We start from the raw sequence: 24,174 nt of genomic DNA, 5'->3' as shown, positions 1-24,174 counted from the left end.
GAACATTTTTTTAACACTTTCTTACTTAATACTTAATACTACTGTCTGGGCTAAGAATCCTTTTAATATTAGTAGGAAATCCAGTCAAACTCTGTAATTGCAGCAAAAACAAAATCTTGTGATTCTCTGATGTGCCCATAACTTGAATTTTTGAATTAATGCAGGGAGGGCTCAGGGAGTTGCAATACACCGCACTACTTCCACTTCTGTAAAAGCTGTTTGTTCACAACCAGGTGCAGTGCTTCTTTTTTTTTTCTTTTTTTTTCCTCCCCTTAAATAAAAATGAACACTGTGCAAACACTGGCTGACTCCTTTTTAATCTGTCAGCACATTCTTTACATCTGTGCATAAACATTATTATCACAAACTCAGAATGTTACTGCAAAAATTATCAGAGTCCTCAAAATGTACACTCTGCAGTCTCCATTGGAATACAACTTTAATGCGTTAATGTGAAAATAAGCAAGCTCTAGAAGGAAAACAAAGATAGGCTTTTCACTTTCACAGAACGTTAGCCAGGGTTTCTTTCACTATCATGTGTATGCATGGGGTAAATATTTTGTACTTGTATTGTTTTCTGACATATACTTGGCCTCAGTAACATTTCCTATTGTGTCCATTTAAAATATTAACCATTGATGAAAAGACATGTTCTGAGGAAGAATCATATGGGGCATGGTATGTTTTCAGAGATTTTTAAAAATTATCTTTTAGAATGGAACCTCTAGCTAGGTATTGGTGTGTCTGCACGTAGGAAAAAAACAGTCATATTTTTCATGTTTATAGGGATGACCTTTTATGTTATAGTACAATGCTTTGAAGCACAGTTATTTTAATTGCTTTATATGCCTATTGAGACCATTCTGCATGTCACTTTGTTATATATAGCACCAAGTCACATATGTTTGGTCAATGAATCTTTTGGTGCTTTGATATTTATGTTAAACTCTGAGAAGGAGTTCTGGAAACATTTTGTTCTGGGTTTTGCTGTTGGTGTTTTTTCATTGTTTGGGTTTTTTACTTTCACTTTAGCTATATACCTAATGAGGTGACAGGAAGAATTAAAAATGACAGATTGTTTTGGCTGCAGTGGGGCTGTATATATTGTATAATACAGCTCAATAAACCCAGCTTGTGGAAAATCCTCTGCTGCAGCAAGGGTCCTGAAGGAAGAGGTTTAAGGCAGCATGGAGTAGGGATTGGTGTCACCCCATGGTACTGGCAACTCTGGGGATCCACAGGGCTGGCCCAGCCATGAAGTGCTGCTCCCAAAAACATCTAATTAGAAGTTGTGAGTGTTGGCTAATGTACAAACATTTTGGTCCAAACACTTTGTAAAATTGTAGCTTCCGGTCCACAATGCTTGTGAAGTGTGGTGGCAAGTTCTGCAGACAGCCCCTCCGAGCCTGGAGGCAGTGGAAACCTGGTGGTGTAAAACAGTCGTCATGGGGATTTGAAGCAGCCTCCGTGTTTGTGGGAATAAACGTCTCAGCATCCATGTGCCATTTTGCTGCCGTGTGTCTGGGGGAACAATAAAAGGTATCAGAAGGGATTCCTCAGGACAGAATGGTTAACTACAGGTGTTACACTGATAGCCAGTGTAATTAAGAAAAAAGATCTGTCATTTCAGAAATTGTGCAGAATAAATTCCAGATATCCGTGCATAATCTTTCAAAGTGCCTTTATCTCCAGAGCCAGCAAGGGTGACCACAGAATACCCTGAACCCAATTATGTACTTTCTGATTATCATATTTTTATTTCTCAAGACACAGGGCTAATAAGAAAGATCAAAAAATGTTTGAACCACAGTAATTTCAAATGTCAAGAACTAGTTATTCTTACAACAAGCTCCCAGGTCTTGACAATGTAAGCTGTTCTCTGTTTGGTTTGATTCCTCTTGGGGAGTGGAAACGAGGGACTAGGGGATTTAAAGTGACTTGTACTGTGGAATCAACACATGCTTTTGAGACCTGCATTTGACACTGGCTTTGATGTGGTTTGTTTCTTCTCCTTTCTTTTTATTTTATTTTTTGAGTTGGGGGTGGTAGGGGTGGTGTTGGTTTGGAGATTATTTTTTCCCTTTTCTTTTTTTTTCCTTTCTTTTTTTTCCTTCCCTCCCCCCCCCCCCCCGAGAAAACTGCAGAGAAATTTCAGCCTATCACCATCAGGGAGCTTCTGTTCAGTTCTTTGAATCAGAAGAACTTAATCAGGTAAGAATCTGCAGGAAGGATGAATCCAAAAGACAAAATCCACATCAGAAATTTACTTTAGGAGGAAGAGGAATGTTGCCAATAAAATGAGCAATAAAAAGGGGAGGGCAAAGAGATGGATTTCTCTGCAGTAGGAAATAAAACAAATTTCTGCTTTCCAAATGATTATTTAAAAAAAGATTCAGAGAGTACCTGTTTTTATTCTCCTTAGAGTTCCTCATGTTCAAGGAGCAGTACACATATGGATGTTGAGGAAAACCATGGGGTTCCCTACAGATGATCTTCTGCACATATAATTTCCTACGGGGGAGAAAGCACCTTGAACCTGAAGTTCTTTGGTTTTTTGACTACATAAAGGCATAAAGATTGCTGTTGTGGCCTGCTTTCTTGAGATGCTGAGTGGCCATAAATTCATGTGAAGTTGAAGAAGCCGTATGTACTACCGCGATGTTTTCAGAGAGGGAGGTAGTTTGCTTCTTCATTCTCCAACTGGCTCACCAACGGATGTGCCATGGAGGTGCCAACCAGGGGTAAAGTGCTTCCCGTGTCAGCCAGAGGAAGGAGATAATTAAAAGTAAAAACTATGTAATGAGAAAGGTAGTCTTGCTCCCATCAGGACGTGGGTGAAAAAGAGTAAGTGAGAATAATTTCATTTGAATCTTATCCCTAGGCTGGCAATTGAACTCGCTAGTTATTTGGGTCTCAGACAAACTTGCCAATTCTGAAAAGTAAAACTGAAGATGGAAAAATACTGCAAGTAATCATGCAAAGTAGAATTCTGAGGGTAGCTTCAAGAGAACAAAACAAAACTGTTTTCACTGAGATCAATCATGTTAGTTTCTGTCCTTTTTTTTTTTTTTTGTCCTAATTATCAGTGCCAAGCAGGAATCACAGATTAGACACTATTGAAGCTATTTTTAAGTTTAGCTTATTGAAACCTGTTCTTTTCAATGAATTTGCTCAGAACAAACTTAGCTTTCAGATTCTCTGCTGTATTGCTCATAGTATCCTGAAAGGAAAGGAGCAGATGCAGATAATTCCTCCTGGGACCAAGATCATTGCAAGGAGTTCAGAGACTCACATGCACACACTAAATTAGTCAAGAATTTGAAGGTGGGGTGGAGGGGATCTGTTTCCTGATTTTGCAAAAAATTTGCTGCTCAGGGTTTTTTCCCAAAACACTTTGGATTTGGGAGTCCTTTTGTCATTGTGAGAGGATGACAGGCTAAAGACTCCTTCTGCTCTAATGTCATTTGAACCTGGGTATGGTTTTAGGAAATTATATGCCTGGCCATTCAGATAGAAGTTTCATCAAGAAAATGCTGTATCACGGTGAGGAGAGATTTTGGACCATGCCTCCTGGCAAGGTGGCATCCCAGCTAAAATTTCTCATGACAGTTGACCATGGTCTGTCTGTCATGCAGCTTGTGTGGGAGGAATAAGTAGAAGGATAAGAAAAAGAGGGACATATTCTTTGAAGGTTATTTGTTTTAATTTAATTTAGCCTACTGTAGGTTTAATAGGAAGGGCCTGGGAATGAAAAGGTAGTAGAAAGGGAGAAAAGAAAGACAGGCAGAGAGAAAAATGTCCTGTGACAGGCTGAGGAAAATATGAGGATGACAACTAGACCTGATCTAAAATAGAAAGCTAGCACAGCAAGTTGTGAAGTGGTTCAAAACAGGATACAAAAAGGGCAGATAGAAAAAATCTGAATTACCAGGAATGTTTTGTGCATCTATGCCATTCTATGTGTATGTATATACTTAATCTCTTCCATTTAATCTCCACTTAATTCCTAAAATGCCCACATTTTGCAAATATACACATTTAAGAAGCTACAGTAAACTAAATGCCTACCTTCATTTGTGGTTGTGCTCTAAAAGAATAAGTCTTTTTCTCTGTTATTGTTATGATAGACAAATAAAAGTGAATCTGTGGAGTGAACCAGTGTGCATTAAAGACCCATTGACAGCATCAAACACAATTCAGTCAGATCTGCCAGGAAAGGTTGTAGTCCAGCCCTGTAGGCTGGATGACCATTCCCAGGTGGAGCGCACAATGTGTTCTTACAGGGTGCATCTCCCTCTTTAAATTCCTATGAATCAAGCTGGTTTGAGTGATCCAGGTCTGTTGAATGTTGTAAACCACTAAGGCACAGTAAGTGTGAATGGCAAGACTCAAATGTCAATGTAGAATTTCTGCGAGAAGTTAAATAAACATTCTGTATCCTTTCCAAGGTACAGCCTGTATAACTGTCAGTAAACCCCAAATCCTAGGGTTTTGTGCAAAGCTACTTTATGGCACATCTTGAAACTTGAATTCAAGATCTACATTATGCTTGTGTAGCAAACTAAGACTCCAAAAGGTTTTTGCATAGTGGAAATGCTCTAGAATCAGTTTTCATTTAAATAAAGGTGATGATGTTTACCTGAACCTTTTGTATTCATTATTGTCTTGAGTGTACAGTGCTTCCTGCTGGTACGTATGTTATTGATTTGCTGACTAATCTCTTTACCTGATCAGTATTGACTGTAACTCTCAGTCTATAACGTTTAGACACAGTGATATTGTGGCTAAATAAAACACACAATTATTGTGGCAAAATAATTGACAATCTGGTCAATTGACAATACTGGTATTTCCTTTCTGGAAAATAATTTAAACAAGTCTTATATTTGACAACTAGAAGCAGTATTTTTAGAGAAGAGTGTAAATAGAAGATGAATATACAATCTTTAGTTTCTTAATATAAATTACTCAAGAAGAAATAGTAAGTTACTTTGGGGAAATCAACAGCTTCTTCAATTGGATTGCTTCTGCCACTGCATGGACACAGTCCTGTTTGATGTCCTCCTACCATTTGTCTTGCATGGAGTCTTTTATCTAAATCCAAAGCAATGCAGTCATCACTGCTGCAATTCAATAATGGCTCCACAGGAGCTGTCATCCACAGTTTGCTATTCATCTTGTAAAGCCTTTGAGTTTTCAAAGTATCCACTAAAGTTGGTATTTCAATGCTGTGGACAGATCACTTAAGGTTCTTTTGTATTTTCAAAACAGGTTTAAATTGAGGATGAGTAGATATTGAAATGCCCAACTTATTGTACTTAGGTGCCAAAGGAGATGATGGAAATGTCAAAAGGTAATTGGATAATCACACCCACCTCCCAGCTCAAAATGTGTGACTTTGTGGGCTTCAATGACACTTTGACTCAAAACTGGCATAGCCTGTGGTGAATGAGCCCCTTCAAACAAAGAAGAAAAAAGACAGAGATAGAAAAAAAATTTGAATTAACCACTAGCAGCCACAGGAAGTGAAAAATTATTATGTGATAACAACATGAAATATAAGGCAAGAGAGAATTTACATCATTTTTACTCAAGTATAAGATGCCCTTTATTCCATTTGATATAGACTTATAAAGCAGGGGTATTTTGGACTTGAAAGTTAGTGTCAATCCTGAAGGAACTCATGTTTATCATGGGTCAGGAGCCTGGATGTAGGCAGCTGGATTTAGAGCAAGCTTCTCTTGCTCTCCCCAACCCTTGGGGGGTTGGTTTTGGGTTTGGTCGGGATTTTCTTTCAGAAGCCACTTTACCTAACCCAGTCCGAACATGTATTTTAGCTATTAGCCTTCTGATTGTTTGTTTGTTTTCATCAGAAGTATAGCCATCTTTTGGCAGTAATCTGGAATAATCTGGTACAGAAAAAGGGATGAAATGTATTCTTTGAGAGTGAGAATTAACTCGGCTAAGAAAGTAGTATTCTTACCTGAGTTCATGTTTAGCCAGGATATATGTAGCCTTTTCTTACCAACTGTACCATGGTTTGCTTAGTTTACTCTGAAGGACTGGAGTTCTACCTGAAGAAAATAGTCTCTGTGGGAATAATTCACATTGAAAGTATTGAAGGAAGATAGCTTCCTCTGTCAGAACCAGTGCCACTTCCATCAACATCAAATCCATCTGTATTGAAAAGCAAAGAAAAATATTTCACTTTTTAAGATTTCCTAAATCCAACACTATGAATTTATGAGATTGCCTTTGTTTCAGGGCTCTTTGGCACAATATGTGCCTTCCCCTGTTGCCTTTCTGGGGACAAGTAACATAAGTTGCTCACTGCATGGTTTCCCAGAGTGCGTGCTACAGTCCAGTGGTCTGCAAGAGTATGGGAACATGGTCATACAGAACAGTTTGCCTCGTCCCTACCCTCTGGGACCTCTCAGAAAAGGTGCAGATGGATGACTTGGAGGCAGTGTCTGAGCTACTGACCAGTTCTGCCCTTGACAATGCTAGTGCTGCCACAGAAACCTGCACACTGGTGTCACTGTCCTTTATTGATCTGCAGAGGTCCTGGGAGGCTCTGTAGATGCAGCTCAGAGTGGGGAGGATTTCTTCACATAATCGAAATACAGCCTTGCTCTGCCTCTGTATTTTGCTGTCTCCCTTCCCTGAGCTAAATCGTACCAATTTCCCTGCCCAGAGCTCATCACAGCAGCAGAACCATGACTCACCTGGTAGTGTCTGAGACAGCCAGGCATTCCCCTCTAAATCTCTTCATCCCCTTCAGCCTATTTTTAAATGCTTGGCCACTGTTCTTAAGTGCTGGTATTGAACAAAATGTAAATATAGTGCAACCTCTGGTTTTAACCTTGGCCTTGATCCTACTTTTGTTCTAGTTAAATGTAATAAAAAACAAAGGTAACATAAAGATTTATATTCCTTTTTTTTTAAAGATGTTTATAATACTTTAGAATACATGAGTCAGCTAAGCATTTAAAAGTAAAATATAGATATAAAATTATTCAGACCCGGTGATATAATATAGAATTTAAATTGAGCATATTTTAGCAGCACTGGGAAACCTTACCCCAGAGCTAATAATGTAATAGATCTATCTCACCAACAACTTGGAACTTGCAACAGAGTTTTATCCACAAAGGAGAGTTCTCTGGCCTACTTTATTAAATACCTTAGAGGACTTTGCCTGTAAGATTACATTTGAACAATGCAATTTATTAAAATCCCTGTTCTTATTTTTCCTGCTGATATTTTAGCCATTTTCTATGAAAAAAAAAACACAAACAAATCCAACAGGCTAGATAAACATAATTCAACAAATGTTTCATCAAACAGGTATACAGGGAAAACATACTACAGTTTATTTTTCACCATCACTTGTATGCTCATATTGATGTGTCTGCCTCTTTTGCTGTGGTGCATCAGGCAAGTTGTGTTCCCGATTAGGAGTATTTTTTCAAATCTGAAGCAGAACTGAGAATATAACTGAAAAATTACCATGAAAGACAGTCTTAATAAATAAAAATGAAGAAACCTGAAACACTTTTGTTATTGCTTATAAATGGAAAAAATTCAACTTCGTTTAACAAATCTTAATGTGCCAAGTGCAATTACAAATCATTGCAAAAGGATACAAAGGTTGCAGCTATATCATCTTAAAATTCACTTACGATGGACATGGATATTTTGGTAACTATTATTTAGAAATAGTTTACATTAACACACCAGTGTTGGAGGTGTAAGTATTTATACCTATTCACTAAATAGGATTTTACATGAAGTAAAAATAACATCCATATGGTGATGCTAATTTATAGGTATATCTGAGGTTTCTGCTTAGATTCAGTTATATATTCTAGCATTTACCTTGGAGTTTTTATGTAATTCTGTTTGATCTGAGAATTCAAGTTCATTTCACTTAGTGGGAGATGTTAGATATCCAACAATAATAATTACTATTTTAAAATTAGGCCATTTATGTAAGTAGTAGGTTGCAGAGCTGGCAATTAATGGTAGGCAACCATTTTTGCAAAGATGTCTAAAGAATATCACAAAATCACTTTATTTCCCTTCTCTGGGGTTGCCTATCTGCCAAGTTCATAAAAAGCAAATTGACATACATGAAAAATGTACAAGTCTAATCCTGGAGAACAAAAGAAGGAAATTCATACAACTCATTAGGCAATGCCAAAATCCAGATGTAGACAACTAAACTGTCACAACAAAAGTATCTAATTAACCTGTAACTCATTCCCTGTATATGGAGAGGTACTAATGCAATAAAGGACTCTACCATGAAAAAGAAATTAAATAGATGAAATTTCCATGAGCCTATTGTCATAGGCAATCCAATTTAGAGAGAAGAAGATATTTGACCTGATATTAATAACATTCATTTACCACTACCTGATGGGGAAAAAAACAAGTAAAACAAACTATCTAGGAACTGAAGACACGAAGAAATGATTGAAGGTAAGGATGTGTGTTTGCGTGTATGTCTATGGGTAGTTGGTTCAGAGAGAGTGGGTTAATTATGAAGAAGTACATAAAGTCAAAAAGTGAGGGCAGGTTACATAAATGTCTATACCAAAGAAAGCCAGGGAAGAATACTTAACTTGGAAATAATTAAAAAATGCTGGAATTCTTTGTACATATTAGAATCATACGTTCGCAGAATCATGTAGGTTGGAGATGAGTTTTAAGATCATCGAGTCTAACCGTTAACCCAGCACTGCCAAGTCAACCACTAAACCATGCCCCTAAGAGCTCCATCAACACATCTTTTAAATACTTCCATGGACAGTGACTCCACCACTTCCCTGGGCAGCCTGTTCAACGCTCGATAGCCCTTTCGGTGTCAAAAATTTTCCTAATATCCAATCTAAACCTCCCCTGGCGTAACTTGAGACCAATTCAGCTTGTCTTACTGCTTGTTACCTGGGAGAACAGACTGACCTCCACCTGTCTACAACCTTCTCATAAGGCTTTTGCTCCAGATCCTTCACCAGCTTCCTTGCCCTTCTTTGGACACACTCCATCAGATAATCATTAGATGATAAACATGCTTTTATAGAACATAAGATTACAAAACTTTATAGACAACATAAAATGAGAAACTATTGGGGATGTAGAGAATTAAAAGTCAAAATGTAAGGACTTTTTACTCTGAATGGGAAACTCTTCCCAGTCTGGCAGGATTAGACAGACTAGAAAAAAAAAGGTCACCAGGGGCAGATTGGGGTGTGCCAAGGTTTGTTAGAGGTGTTTAAAACCTTGAGGAAGGCTGTTAATGTGACCTCTCCCATGACCAAGGGCTGCTTTTACTCTTTTGATTCTGTCCCCCATCCCACCAGGGGGAGTAAGTGAGATGCTGTGTGGGGCTTAGTTGCCAGCTGGGATTAAACCACGACAACATTATGATGAAAAGTATTTTTAAAATTATGTGATTTACATTTTTCTTATTGAGAATGCAGGCTTAGCATGGGGAGAAAAGACAAAGATATAAGAAAGTCTACATAAAAAAAAAAAATCCAAAGCAAACAGCAACAAAACCTTCCACTCTGCAGCTAGGCTACAGTATTTTAATATTTGGTAAAACTGAAATATAAAGCAAATACCCCAAACTATAGTTTTGGTTGGGTTTGTTTTTGTGACTTGTCAATATATTTGTACATTAAAACATTTGAAATGGATCCAACGTTTTATCACAAGCTGCTTTGCACCAGAGTAATCCATCCCCTGTTTAGGTGCAGCACTGATCTATAGGGCTGTTCCCATACTAAGCAGTTCTGTGATCTTGCTGGGGGCCTGTCAAAGAAACAAACCCCCCAGCTGAGAGGGTGCAAAAGCTGATGCAGAAGGCAAGGAACTGTGGTAACAGCTCTGAGGCCAGACACAGCATCCCACATGTCTCCTCCTTTGGAGTAATGGAAAACACACAACCAAGTAGGAGGGAAAGAATGAGTAAGACTAACACCGTCACCAGTACTGTATTCGCAGATCTTGGGTTAGATGACTAAATATGTTTCCTCCTTACATTTATGCTTTCTTTAATGAATTCCTTGCTTTATTTGGATGATAGAGTTATACAATTCAAAACCAGAGTAAGACAGTGTTTTAAAATAATGTTCCAGTGTAATGAAATGGGATGGTTTCATAGTCTGCAGTTTAACGTGAAAGCTTGCACACACGTTCATACACATGCAAAATCAATGCACATGCAGATATAATTAGTTTGGAACTATGTTTTACTCTGTCTTTCTCTTCTCTGTACATTGTCCAAACCAGGGACAATCCTTGCATCCCTCAGAAATGAAACTCAGGTTTCATATTCTCATAGGTTCCAAAGCTCGAATGTGCATTCTGATTTTGGCACTAACTCTTGTGTACAGGGGCCTATTGAAATAACTGTGACTCCTGAAGTCAACAGCACCATCAGGCCCTGGGGTGACCCATTTGGTCTCTCCTTTCTCTGTGTATTTTTTTGTATCACTGGCAGCAAAACACAAGTATCCCTCTTGCTCTCAATGCCATATGCAAAAAGTCAGATACACTTAATATTTTGTGTCTTGGAAAAGAAACATCCTGTCTCTGGACTGCAGCAAGGAAGAGTATGTCTTAACTGGGACACAGGACAAAAGTGGTCCCTTTACAAAGTACATTCCTCTACTATAGTTTTTTGCTGCCTGACTTCTTGTTCCTGGGCCATTTTTTTCCTTGCCAGAGGGTCTATCTGGAAAGCAGGTTGTAGGAGTTTGCCATTGCTTACTGAAACCACACAAAAGCCAAGCAAAATATTCACAAAATACTAATGAATTGTATTGTTTGGATGTGTGGTATTAATCTCACTGTGACACATGCCATTATCAGAGGTTGGAAAAGAGACATAAAATAAAACCAGCTTGGCTGGGGTGGTTAATCTGATGTTACACTTTCAGATGTTGATAAACCATGGGAGTGCAAAAATGTCTCATTTGTGAAATAGCACTGGATATATAAAAATTATGTATAATCTAGAGGTTTTGTGATGCACAATGCTGCAGAAGCAGAAAAGCCCCAAGAGTTACTGTTTTTCTAACAAATGCCATAGAGGCATGATTTCAGATCACTTCCTTGTGCCCTAAAACACCCGTGACATCACTGGTGACACCAGCAGTTTCCCACTGCCCTTGTCCAAGGCTTCCATTGTGTGTACAGCCATACACATCCAGTCTGGCACTCCGGCTTTATCGTTGCTTACAGTGCACATGCGTTCTCTCTCAGCCCCAGCTGTAATATTTACACAACAGATTGGATTAGAATATTTGCAGGGAGCCTGTTATGAATACCTCTTCAGATAATTTTTGTGGAAAAACTTTTGTTTGCTGATTAGCTAGATAATAGCCTTCAGTTCAGTGTTTTTGGGTGAGGTTATTCAGAGAGACTGAAAAGATGGGGAGAAATTCTTTCACCTACACGAGACGCCTACGTAGTGGAATATTCCTCCTGCACTCTAAAGTGCCAAGGCAGAAGCCAGCTCCAGAGCAGGAGCTGTGTACCTGTGCTAGCACAGTGCTGAGCTCAAGACAAAAGGTCCTACTAAGGATGTTGTAAGGCAATGAATGCAGACCTTATCCTTTTGGATTTAAAACATATCTTTTTAAATAATACAAGCCAAAGAAGAAAGTGAAAATGATAGACTTGCCCTTCAGTCATGTTGTAAATTTTATACATGACTGAACTTGGAGCGCTCCTTGCAATTCCTTCTATTTCTTGGCAGTTGTTTCTTTCCTCTTAAAGGTCTGCTCCTAGTCTCAGGTCTCACATTTAATTGTTTGTAATTATAATTAGAATGTAAGATCCTCATCTTCCTGTGTGTTCACGAAGGCAGGAACACCTCTGATCACAGCAAACTCCTACAAAACGATAATTATGTTTTTAAGGAAATGGATAAAGGAAAAAAGCCTATTCCCAGGATGAAACCTTGTGCAGTCTTGAGTAAATGATAAATTGGGGGTTAATACCAGGGGAAATAATGTCAGATTTTAACAAGACTGGTGAAGAACAAAGAATTTAATCCAGGAAGGCTACATGTAAAAAAAAAAATTAAAATCCTCTGTTTGAGACAACTGTCCTGATTTATTGCCTGAAATTCACCTCTGTGCAGAGGGGCCTGTCCAAAGCCTCTACAAATCTCTTATTTCAAAAGTTCATGCAAGATCCAAGCAGTGCCCAGCCTTTATGCATATCTCTGTGAAAAAACTATGGAGGTTTGTAACTGGCTTCAGTGGCAGTAGAACAGTGACATTTTTAAAACATATTTATTGTTTTTTCCCCTTCAAACTCTCTCTGTAAAATGTAGCAACTGGTTCAATCATCTTCCCTTTTCTGTCCTCTCACAGGTTGCGCAGCTGAACCATACTGAGAATCATGTTTCCAGCACACAGAAAATTAAAAAATACTTGAGGTGCTTTCTGGGAATTTATTTTAGTTATCAGGCAGCTTTAGGTTATTTGATCAACTACACCTGGATCTTGTCTTGATGTGAAAATTTAAACAAATATTTTTGTCAGCAGAAAACAATGCCTCCAGTAACAAAAGGCATGTTTGATGCATGCTTCTGACTCTTTTCCTCTATGTTCCAATTTTTTGTGTCAGATCCATACAGTCAGAAGAGCTGGATATCCTGTCTTCAGATTTTCAGCTAGCTGCAGTGTGCAAAATAATGCCCTGCCAAGATTATCTGTACTGAAGATATGGTATGATGAAAAGCTGGTTCTGTAAAAAGATTTCTTAGGAACACAGTGTGCTGAGATTTTGTTCCCCCTCCCATAATATGGCTACTGTTAACTGTCTGATTGTTAATTTCAGTTTCTTTTTCTCTCTTTCAGCAACTGAATGTCAAGATGATGTCTATATTTCATGTGCATTAAGTGAATGGGGAAAGTTTCTCTGTGGATACCTCTTCTGCTTTTTAATAAATTCTTTCTTTTGCCTGAAGAGAATTAGAAGCTGGCTTTTGACCTCCATTAATTTTTTTAATTTAATAGTTCTCTGCATGCATTAATAAATATTATTAACCATACTTTGTACTGCAATGTTTCCATTTCCTCTTCCCCCGATGCTTTCTCATTTGCTGCAGCAGGTGCCCAGTTAAGAACAGATTGGGAAAAGCACAGGGAACAAATAGAGGAAGTCTGGGCCATATCCCAGATCTTTCCCAAATACAATGTTAGCATGTCTCTGTCTACGAGGCTGCTTTACAACTGACTGCTTCTAAAAGCAAAGCTATAATTATAAACTAAGGGTTGTTTGACAGCTTTCTCAAGGCAAATAGCACCACTTAAAATCCTGTAAGTTAAAAGTGATCACAAGTGTTTTCTGACCGTGGTATCCTGGGTAGCTATTGCACGTGCAGATGTTCAGCCAGGCTGCACTCACTGGTACCACCTTGGTTTTCGCAGGGATACTTCTAGAACCAGGTAAAGCCATTTTAAGCGGCATCCTCCAAATCCTGTCTTTAATATCACAGTTCTTCCAGCAGATCTTGCAATATACCCCAAAATAAGTAATTCAGCTCCAAAGGTGGAGGAGACTCTAAGCTTAGAGCATAACCTGAGGTCAAGGTGTAGTTACCACTGCCAAATGGCAACATAAGCCACCAGACTTGGAACCTTCCTAGGGCTTTGTAAAACAAGTAGTGCACGGAAGTCCAGGAGCTGTTTGTTCATTTGTTACAAAGGCAAATAATTTGCTTGCTTATTTGTTTGCTAGAGATAGGAAAACAGAAGCACCTACCCCGGCAGTGTTAGGAGGCGATCCACTCACCGGGGCTCTGGATATGGATTCATCACGCAGGAACAACTGGCCCCTCTAGTGGAGGCAGCCGTGCACTGCAGCTGTGTGTTTGTGGAGATGACAATTAGCAGTGCGAACGCCGAGCAGTGCAAATCCAGCCACAGGTTTTTTGCTAGACCCATAACTTGGTGACTCGCTTTTACGGTGTCACAACTGTGAAGCGATCTTTTCTAAAATGCCCTATTGTAAATCTTCAAAATGAAGGCCTCATTTATGATGATGTCCAGAAAAGATAAAAGAAGAGGAAAAAAGTCAGCCCTCCTACTTATAACTTCCTTTGTGCTTCTCAAGGCACAACGTCTATTTTGCCACTGTCTCCTTGTCAATGCATGTTCTTTTCTCTAGAGGCTGTATGAATATTGTACAATGCCAAGTACAGCTACTGGCACTTAAAAAAACCCCTGAAATAATAAGTATAAAGGATATGCCCCATATAATGTAAAAAGACTATTGCTTCTTGTGATATAATTTTCATCAATAATTTTATTTTTTTTTATTCGGCATATTAATTTTTTTTGTTTGTTATATATTATTCAGCATATTTTCAAGTGCAGGATGCTGTATGACAAGTGTGAACCCTTTGGCAGCAAGCATGTCTTTTTTTATTTAGTTTTCTGGGCCCCTTAGAAGCAGTCTGCAGGCTGAAAAAATCCCCATTTACATTTTACCATGTAGATTGTTTGGATTCAGATAGTTAATGATTGGGAAGTAATTGAAAAGTATCTAATGGAATTTAACAATAATAAAGGATAATTTTGCATGAAAGTTTTTATAAAGGTCATTGTCAGAGGGAATGGATTCAGAGTACTTTTCCATAGAAGAAACAGAAAGTATAGAAATGAATAGAATGAAGTAAGGAACTGCAAATCATGCGCAGAATGCACACACCCTTTGCTTGTTTTTCAAAAAGCTCTTTCATTCTGTTCCTTCCTGGAACTCCTCATTTGTTTATCTGTCACCACAGGCTTTACCCACATCCGTCAGCGTCTGAACTCATGCTTTTCATTCTGTCTTCTTGCAACATCTTCTTTGGCATCTTCTTATAGAAACACTAACATCACTATCTAAAAAGGTGAAAGGTAAAAAAAGAGGGGATAACTTTGCTTGCACCAGAGAAACTTGTATCAAAACAGGTACACACATACTTCTCAAAAATAAAAGCCTTGTTTTAGCTGACCAGTAAAATAGTCCATAGGTTTCCATGGCAGTTTTATTGGCTGGCTCAAGAGCATATCTCAATCAGACACTTATACTTTTTTGGTCCTATTGGGGCTCCTTAAGACAAACATTTTTTAAAGATTATGAAACATGTCAAACAAAGGCAGTGAATCTACTCCTATGACAAAACTTAGGTGTAACAAATTATTCCCTAAGAGTTGGTACTAAAGCCAGTTTAGTGGTCCAGAAAACACAAACTAAAGGCAGTCAATGCTCATTAAAGTGTCTGTCTCAGCCTTGTGACATGTCGTTTATGAAAAAAATTTCGTGTTTCCCTCCATAGAACTCAGAGTAGGACACAGTGAAACTACAGGTGTCAGAAGCCCACAGAATGCTTAATTTTTATAGACTATTATAAAAATAAAATGATAAATTAATAATTAATTTATTCCCAAATGCATCCAGTGGATGCATGTTAGGGGGGCACCTCTTCAGGAGCATCATCATCATCATGGCTAGGCTTCGCAAACGAAGATTTGGGAAGGCTCTATCCACATTTGTTACAGTCTTCGGGAGCACCAGCACATGTTATAGCTGGTTCCACACACAGGAGTCTTCTGAAGGAGGAAAAGCTGGAAGAAGGCAGTACTAAAGCCAGTTATTTGTCAAATTAGCCTTAGAAAACCTTGGTGTTGCAAGACAATGAATATGAAATAAGACTAAGGAGAATTTCCAAGTGACTTGGATACAGAAAGGGATGTAATCTGACAAATAGATGGGTAAATATCTTGACAGGGGAATGGCACAAGTTCAGTGATCCAATAGCTCTGGTTTAACCCAGACTTCAGTGATCCATTTTGCTGTCTATCCCAGATGTTTGAGAACACACAAACACACACTCACAGGTGAAAGTGTCTTCTAAGAAAGAAGGGTGTTATTAAAAAATTCAAATCTGAATGCAGGTTTATGTATTAGAACCACTTACCCATTTATATTTCCCTATTTAATTCTGTCCTTAAATTTTGTTTATGCCAGAGAATATACACATGAAAGGTGTGTGATTTTCCCATTGACACTAAGGTCATGATGGTCTCCATTTTAATGGTTGTCACATACTATTTTTCTACAAATCACAATGTGATAAACTATAATGATGTCTTTTAAGATGTCATGGTATGATATATTAACGAGTATCTTGAGAAATCTAAATGGCAGTGTCATTGGCAGGATATTTCATAACAGCAACCCTATACTGTCAGAGGATCATGTCTTTCTATTTCCCTTCCTTCCTTCCTTCCTTCCTTCCTTCCTCCCCTTTTCCTCCCTTTCCTTCCTTCCCTTCTTTCCCATCCTTCCCTCCCTTCCTTTTTTGCTTTTTTTTGCTTCCCTTCCTTTCCTTCATTTATCTCATTTCTTCTTGCTACAATTAGTTCCATATAACTTTTGTTCCTGCTGTAACACCTGCCAAACCAGAGCAGTAATACTCCCACAAAATTTCATTGCAGGGTGACTTCCCAATACAGGTGCAGGTCTCTGATAGGGAACCCTTTAAAACAAGATCTGTAAGTCTGGGACAAACTGTATTGTTTGGAAGAAAACCAGAAATAAATAGAAAAAGAGCGGGTTTAAAATGTTTGTCTGAAACTGGTTACATCATGGATTACAGCCAGATGATTCATTGTCTCCATTTTTGCTTCTGTAATTCCCACAGCTGCACCAAATATCTGAAAACCACTTCATTCTGGTTTTACACATATAAAAGGGATTTTCTCTCTAAGGAATGCTTTTTGTTTCAAGAAATCACACTAGAGCTTAATATTAGTAGTTATTGAAACACTTCTGAGTCCAGTCAAATCACAGAGCTAAAGAATTCAATGTCTTATCTATAAGAGATAGCTCTGAACTGTAACGACTGTAGATGTATTCTGCAGCTGTTGAGAAAAGATCCAACATCATCCAAGATCAAATTAGAGATAACATCAAGTCTGTATTGGGAAATAAAAGAAATACAAATCCTTGAAGGGCAGGTGTAAATTGGATAAGACCAAATCCTGTAAGACTAAGAGAATGCAAAATTTAGGGTTTGTATACCAGAAAAGTATCATATTATGTATGTGAGACAACATTAGTTGGGAATATTTGACTTCAGTGTGTAGTCAAAGAGTTGATGTATTTAAAAAAGAAAGGCAAGAAGACATTCAGCTGTAACACTAAATCAAACTTACAAAAGTAGGAATATAGAAATTATGGGCAGGGCGAGGTACTGTTGCAAATCTTGTCTGTGCAAATGAAACTAGTAAATCCATCTGTTGTGGACAAATCAAAGCCAATGTTTGACATCACATGTACCTGTAAATTTTAGTCCAGTGTATCTACCATACTCTTGCTTGTGTGTTTAGAAGCAGAAAATTAATCTATAAATTGGAACAGTAAGCTAGAGAAGCCAGTAAGATAGAAGCCTGAAACTCAGAATAAAAATAAATCAGTTTTGTTAGCCTCTAACAGATTGAAATCCTGGCAGGGTAGAAGAAATGCAAGGGCCCTGCTGTGAGACTGAGGCAGGCTCCATAGATATCTGATGAAGGTAAATGCTAGTATACTAATGAACCATTTGTGCCTGAAGGACTGATGTTGGAAAAGTTAAAGATGTTTATTATGTTTAGCAGAACTCTATAAAGCCTGCAAGGATTCTGCTGGCACCAAGAAGAGGAACTCAGCATCTTTATTCCATTCATGCATTCATAAACCCATGATTGAAACTAAAACAAATTACATACATTAAAAAGAGTTTATGAGCCTTTTTTGCCACTGGATGGGAGGATCAGTGTTACCTGTCTGTTGTTTTGGGCAGTTATTAGTCTAATGTGTTCATGAGAACTTATAATGCTGGCAACTCCAACATGCTAATTTTATGAAACCTGGTTTCATAGAAAGTTTCTCATTTATCTAGAACATTAAATTTATTAAAACAATTAATTTTAGAACTTTTCTAATCTATTTAAGTCAGGTCTAATCTCTTTTGGATTCTAAACAAGACATCAGTATGCTGGAAGTCCTTCCCCACTTGGTGGCATATGAACATAATAATAACTTTTCTAGACTTCTAGTCACTAGTAATAGAAATGTTGACTGTTATTGGACAAACTTTTGTGGAAGTATAACACTAATAATAATAATAAGCTATTGACATTTCCTTGAAAATACTCATTTTATCTAGATTCTGTGAATACCTTTATCCCTGGAAATAAGTAGAAGAACCACCTAAGAAGCTGAAAAACTGTGTGCAGTCTCCTTGGTATCTCCAACAAGTAGCTTTTCTATTACACTCAGTGGGTGACAGTTTTCTTTCCCTGACTTACTCTTGAATACTCATGTTTTTAATGAATTCTATCTTCTTACACCACAAAGAATCATAGAATCATTTAGGTTGGAGAAAACCTCTAACATCACCGAGTCAAACCACTAACCCAGCACTGCTGAATGCACCACTGAACCATATCCCTAAGTGCCACATCTACACATCTTTTAAATACCTCCAGGGATAGTCACTCCACCACTTCCCTGTGCAGCCTGTTCCAGTGCTTGACAGCCCTTTTAGTGAAGAAATTTTTCCTGATATCCAATCTAAACTTCCCCTGGTGCAATTGAGGCCATGTCATCTTGTCCTATTGCTTGTTACTTGGGAGTAGTATATGTTCCTTATTATGTGCATTTCAGTTTGTTCCTTTTTCTCACTTTGGACCCTAAATTTGTGCTCCATGTTTATACCTACATTTACTTTCTAAATAAATTCTCCTGCTGTATATTTGATTTGAAACCTCATGTTCAAATTTTTGTTGCCATCAAACTTGTGTCATAGTGCCCTTGCTAGCTTTCCTCTGTGCTAGTGCTGTAATATTATGTCTGAAGCATCTGCTGGTTCTCCTTGAGCTTCATTCTCTGAGACCAGTCACAAGATATCACCATATCTTTTTCGAAATCTGTAGATTTTATTTGTGCTATCCCACCCTAAGCATTTTAAACACTATCATTCCATGCTAATGCTTATCTCAGTTCTCTATTGGTTGAAGCATTTTCAGAAAGTGCATCCTTCCCATTATTTTCATATTTTTCTACGTAGAAAATTGTCTCATGAATGCATTCATGGACTTGCTAGACAGCTTGTGTTCTGACACACTAGTTTAGCAATAGATACTTGGGTAGCTGAATCACCTACTACTTGCATGTTATAGTGTAATAAAAATGAACTCTTCCTTCTATGGGCCTGTATGAGAAGCAGCAGTCCCAGTGCCTTGTTAGCCCACTGTGGTGGATTGACCTTGGCTAGATGCCAGGTGCCCACAAAGCCCCTCCTCTCCTTTGCAGGATGGGGGAGGAGAAAATATCTCCACCTTATGGGTGGAGGTAAGGGCAGTTTAATACAACAAAAGCAAGGTCTGTGTGCAGAAGCAAAGGATTTATTCTCTACTTCCCATCAGCAAGTGATCACGGAATCATAGAACATGGTGAGTTGGGAGGAACCTATAAGGATCATGGAGTCCAGCTCCTGACCCTGCATAGGACCATCCCCAAGAGTCACACCATATGCATGAGAGTATTGCCCAAACACTTCTTGAACTCTGTCAGGTTTGGTCCTGTGACCACTTCCCTGGGGAGCCTGTTCCAGCACCTGACCACCCTCTGGGTGAAGAACCTTTTTCTAATATCCAACTTAAACCTCCCCTGACACAACTTCAGGCCATTCCCTCGGGTCCTGTCACTGGTCACCACAGAGAAAATATCAATGCCTGCCCCTCTTCTTCCCCTCACAAGGAAGTTGTAACTGCAGTGAGGTCTCTCCTCAGTCTCTTCTCCAGGCTGAACAGATCAAGTGCCCTCAGCTGCCCTCATGCGGCTTCCCCTCAAGGCCCTTCACCATCTTCATTGCCCTCCTTTGGACACTTTCTAACAGCTTAATATCTTCCTTATATTGTGGTGACCAAAACTGCACACAATATTCAAGGTGAGGCTGCTCCAGTGCAGAGTAGATGTCCAGATACTTCCTTGGAAGCAGGGCCTCAGTACACTCAACGGTAGCTCTGGAAGACAAACCTTGTAATAATGAATACCCCTCTTCCTCCTCCCTTCTCTTAGGTTGTCTATCTGAGCAGACATCATATGTTATGGAATATCTCTTTAGTCCACGTGTATCAGCTGTCCTGGCTACGTCCCCTCCCAAGATCTTGCCCACCTCTAGCCTGCTGGTGAGGAGGGAATGTTGGAGAGATGGTGCTGATGCTGTGCAAGCACTGCTCATCAGTAGCCAAAACACTGGTGGGTTACCAACACCTTTCAAGATACTAATACACAGCACAGAGCTATGGGGGCTGCTGTGGAGAAAATAAGCTATGCCTCAGCCGCACCTAGTACACATATACAGACATTCAAGAGGAAAATAAAATTATTTCTGACTGATGTAGTAGAGAAAATCAGTACATGTTTGCCTTTAATGATAAATACAGTCTAATAATATCCATGCTCAATTTGGTTTGAATCCTTAATTTTGCAACACTGGTTTGAAAACTATCATTGTGTGTTCTACGTTCTTGGATAGTGATTAAGCTTGCAAGCAAAAAGATCCTAAATTCTAATAGCATATGCCATTTATTAAAAGCCAAGGATATTACTGAAGTCCTGACATTCATGATCCTTCAGTCCTTAAATTGCTAAAAATCACTCTAATAAGATTCATGACTTACACCAGTATTATAATTATTGGTGCTAATTTTCCTCAGACCTGCTATTGACAAAGTATATGGACCAAATTACCCTCTGCAATCAGTTAAATTCTCTCACTCTGTTTCTCTGATGGTGGATGTGTAATGTAACTCATAAATGAGCACTTGTTTCACGTAGAGCTTGCAATTCAAGCACTGGCTGACAGTTTTAGACTTAGCAAAATTGGAGAACATCCATGGATTCAGTTTAACTTTTTAAAGTGACAGTAATTGAGGATCATAATTGTAATATTGAGCATACAGAGAAAAATAGAAGCATATGTGCACAGAAACAGAACAGTTGTCTTAGATCTGCTAAAGCAGTTGCCTTGAACAAAAATTAACATCTGTAGCTAGTAAGGCATTTTACAACCACTTTCTACTTCACTCTAGTCCTTAGACTAGAGACTGGGAGAAGATGTCAACTGATGTTATAGCTCAATGGAAGAAAAAACCAGGTAGAATAGATGGCAGAGAACCTTCTCTTATTTTGACTCAATACACATCATATCCATAGAAACAAAAAATGGATTTTTGGGGTTGGTTTGGTTTTGTTTTTTTCTTTTTCCCCAATAAAAAAGAATATAAGGAAGGGTTCTAAGGCATTTCCTCAAAGGAAAACACCTTTTCTAATCCTACACACTTCCTCCTATGTTATCCTTAAGGAAGTCTATAACCCAAAAGGAGGAAGTATCTGTATATAGGCTCTTAAAATTATTCTTTTAATCTTTTCCTAGGCAGATGTGTGTTTCAATGATACATTCACTACTAGCAGAATATATGACACTCATCCAATACTTCTGTTGATCTTGTTAACCCATTATACACTGTTCAGTTATTTCACAATAGTTTTTCACTCAGAGGTTCTGGTCTAGCAATAGTAACAAGTTTACAAGGTTTACTTTCTTTAGATGAAGATTATATGCAAGATTCGTTTGTTAGATTTCCCCTAAATTCATTATGAAATACTTTTAAAATAAAACCAGAACAAACAGTGTGCACAACCTCTGTTGCACAGCTAGCAGCTATGGGCTACTTAACCATAACTTTGATAACTGCTTCTCCTGCAGCTGTGCTTCACCCTACCTTTAAACTGTTAATGCAAGAATACATACGTTCCCTTTTGGTGACAGCATGAGAAATGGAATATATAAACCTGCTTTTAGCAGAGAATTTGCCACAAGGTTCTTAAGCCTTCATTGGCTATTTTGTAAGTTCAAGCAGTTTGTGAGCAGTGGCAGAAAAATCCCTTCAAAAGCATTTTCCTAACTCCAACCCAATTGTTTAATGCCAAAAGCAGCTCTAATCAACTTCTTTTTTACCCCCTTTTTCATACCTGAAGCCTAAAGAAAATGAGGACAACAGTAGAAAGAATTCATTATATACATATTAGTGTTCTGAAGTCAGGAAACAGGATTAATCATACCCAAAATACCCAGAAGAAAGTGTGTTTATAATCCCTGTACATTCTCATTAGGCACTTGAAACCAGTCTGTGGAAATCTTTAATTGGGGAAGAAATTCTATACAAAATCTTTGCCCCCGAATTGACTGAATCAGGGCTCTAGGGGGAAAACAACATGATTAGCTTTGGCAGTTAGGCTCAGCTGAAAGTCTGAATAAGAAAACAGATTCCCTTAAATAATATTTCTGCCTATTGGCCTAACTCAGAGCACACCTTTAACTGTGGTATGGACATCCCTACAGAAATCAGTGAATCTTATCCAGTGTAATTTTGAGTTCAGGGAAAAGGGCTCAGAGGTTGTTTTTTTCCTTTCTGATCCCATGAAGGTTACAGTAATCACAGTCACCTATTAGCAAATTTCTCCTTATTTTAACATAGATTGCATGTGGGGTAGACTTCAGTGATAACTAAATACCGACTTTTTTTTTTCTAGTTTATTTTTAAGAAAAATCCTTTCTCTGTTTTCCCCCCTTTAATGTGCTAGTCCTCTCTTCCTCTAACCAGACTGTAACTAGGAAATTTAGGAGATGAAAACTACCAAATGTATTTGACTATGTAGATAGACTTGGAAGCTCTATCTCCATTCTCCAGCATCTCTCCGTCTCTCTGGTAAGTTCTATAGCCTTTGTGCTCAGCCCAAGATACCTGGGATGGTAACTGAACATCATTGAACACACAATATGATAGCTGTGTTAGCTTGACAGAAAACAGAAAAGCTGCTGAAATTACCTAAATGGCACCAACCTAAACCCAGAGAGTGCAGCACCAGTCTTGTCCTCCTGCTCTTCTGTTCCACTTTCATTGTGGTGGTAAAACACAAAAGAAGCTGCGGAGGAAGAACTGGAGAGGAGATCTGGGAAGGTGAAGGACAAAGTTGAATGACTCTACCACAAGCTAGCAGTGGACGTTCTTCAAATAGATTAATAATGGTGAAGTAAGATGTTTTTAATGAATTCTGCTGGGATGAGAAAGTTGTATAGAGTGGCTAGAGTCAGAGTAAGGAAAAAATTGAAAAAGCATCATCTCTGAAGATGGCTGAGCAAAAGCAAAGTTGGGGCACAGGGACAACTTGGAAAGTTTGAGAGTAAAACAGATGCCCGAAAAAGGAAAAAAAAAGCTAAAGCCTCACCAAAGGAACAGAGAATACTTCCATTAGCCCTCCTATGATGTGGAAATCCGAATCGCTATATTTTCTGGACAGGCAAATGTATGCAAATATATGTAAATATTATGCAGATTGTATCTTCAGCTTTTTTGATGCCCGGTGTAGTCAGGTCTATAATATAGTTATCCAGAAGAAATCAGTGAATTCTTGCTGGCGAGGCAGAAGCATTTGGGTATGGATGGAGATCAAGTAGTTTTTCTTCCAATTCTACTTTAGTAACTGAAACAGAGTTACTAACTCTGTGAATTAGGCCATGTGCTAACTGGAAGTCATCTGTAAAAACGATCAGAGGAGCCATGTATCTATGCATTGAAATAAAGGGATATATGTCTTCTTCTAGGAATTCCAAACTATGAGACTGTTGCTATAAATCACACTTCAATTTTTGTGCTTCACATAAGGAGTCACCAGGGATTTGGGGAAAATCCATCCAGAGTTAACTATCTATAGCTTGTAAAATTAGCTAAGAAATAATTTACACTAATTTAAAATATTTTTTACAAGCAGATAGTATATAATGAGCAATATAAACCATTATTCTGTACTCTACATTGCATTTCTATTTAATTATTTTATATTTCTATTTAAATATTATAACCTGAGGTTTCACATTGGGTGAGGCTTTTTGACGAGTTCTGAAAAGACAACTGAATATCAGCATCTGTCCTTCAACAAAGAGGCTCAAAGGCAGAAGAGGGAAGAAGATAACAGTGGCTACCGTTTGATGGAACATTCCCAAGCATTTTTTGCAAATAGTTGCTCAAATGAATGAGCTGTAATTAA

At 38.3% G+C, this 24,174-nt stretch overlaps 1 long non-coding RNA gene across 1 annotated transcript in view; it reads left to right on the top strand.

Moving 5' to 3' along the window:
* Positions 1-13,075, top strand: part of LOC108638790 — a 70,610-nt gene extending 57,535 nt beyond the window's left edge. Inside the window, exon 2 of the long non-coding RNA XR_001920068.1 lies at positions 12,882-13,075. This is a non-coding gene — a long non-coding RNA (uncharacterized LOC108638790). The remainder of the gene's footprint in view (positions 1-12,881) is intronic.
* The last annotated feature ends 11,099 nt before the right edge of the window (positions 13,076-24,174 follow it).

The sequence above is a fragment of the Manacus vitellinus genome, unplaced genomic scaffold, assembly GCF_001715985.3.
Source record: "Manacus vitellinus isolate BGI_N305 unplaced genomic scaffold, ASM171598v3 scaffold_0_pilon, whole genome shotgun sequence".
NCBI classification, from domain to species: domain Eukaryota; kingdom Metazoa; phylum Chordata; class Aves; order Passeriformes; family Pipridae; genus Manacus; species Manacus vitellinus.
The sequence above is the reverse complement of the archived record's forward strand: the minus strand, read 5'-3'. Positions and strand labels throughout refer to the sequence as shown.